The sequence below is a fragment of the Belonocnema kinseyi genome, chromosome 2 (assembly GCF_010883055.1).
Source record: "Belonocnema kinseyi isolate 2016_QV_RU_SX_M_011 chromosome 2, B_treatae_v1, whole genome shotgun sequence".
In the NCBI taxonomy this organism is placed as follows: domain Eukaryota; kingdom Metazoa; phylum Arthropoda; class Insecta; order Hymenoptera; family Cynipidae; genus Belonocnema; species Belonocnema kinseyi.
The window spans coordinates 134,045,957-134,046,877 of NC_046658.1; positions in this window are offsets into that span (position 1 = coordinate 134,045,957).

Here is a 921-nt window from a genome sequence, read left to right on the forward strand (position 1 = left end):
AATGTTCAATCTTTCTGTTCGCACTCCATAATTTTATTTTAAGGTTTGAGAAAATTGTCTCCCAATTTGTGCAAAGTAATTTCACACTAACCTGTATATGCAAGTAAAAAGATAAATTTTTAAGTACATAGTTTGATTTTCAACGAAAAAATACCAATTCTGGACGAAAAATAAAATCCTTCAATTTTCAAACAAATGAATCTTTAACTATAATCTATTTTTTAACAAAAAGTTTAACCACTTAGTTTAATTTTTAACTAAATAGTTCTATTTGAATTTTGCAACACAAAAAAAATTAACATAAAAAATATTCAAATTCAACCTAAATTTTAACAAGTGTTGCAACTAATGACTTAAATTTTCAACCAATTGTCGTATTTTTAACTGAAAAAATTTTTGTTAAATAGAATGATGAATCTTAAAAAATTTTGTTTTAATAATTTAGTTTCACTTTTAACTAGAGAAGGTCTTAATTTTAATTAAAAATAGTTAAGTTAAACTAAAGAATATATATTTTATACAAAGTAGATCAATTTTTAAATAATAGTTACATATGCAACCAAAAAGATAAAATTTCACCCGAGAAGATTTACTTTATTTCCAAAAACACGAATTTTCAGCAAAATACATGAACATGATTTTCTAACGAAATATTTAAATTTTTAACTAAAGAAGCCGGTTCTTAACCTAAAATGGAATTTTTTTTTTAAGTTAAGAAAATTAATTTTCAACGAATACACTTTTTCACTGTAGTGGTAAAGTTTTCAATAAGGAAGGGGAAGCTGCCACAAAAAAAATATCTTAAAAATATATCTCCAGTTTTAAGCAAGCTGAATTTAAGCAAAAAAGGCCAGAATAAATTGTAAGGTGTATCTGGAAACAATGTTTCAGGTAATATTTTTTTGCATTGTAAATGAAAGG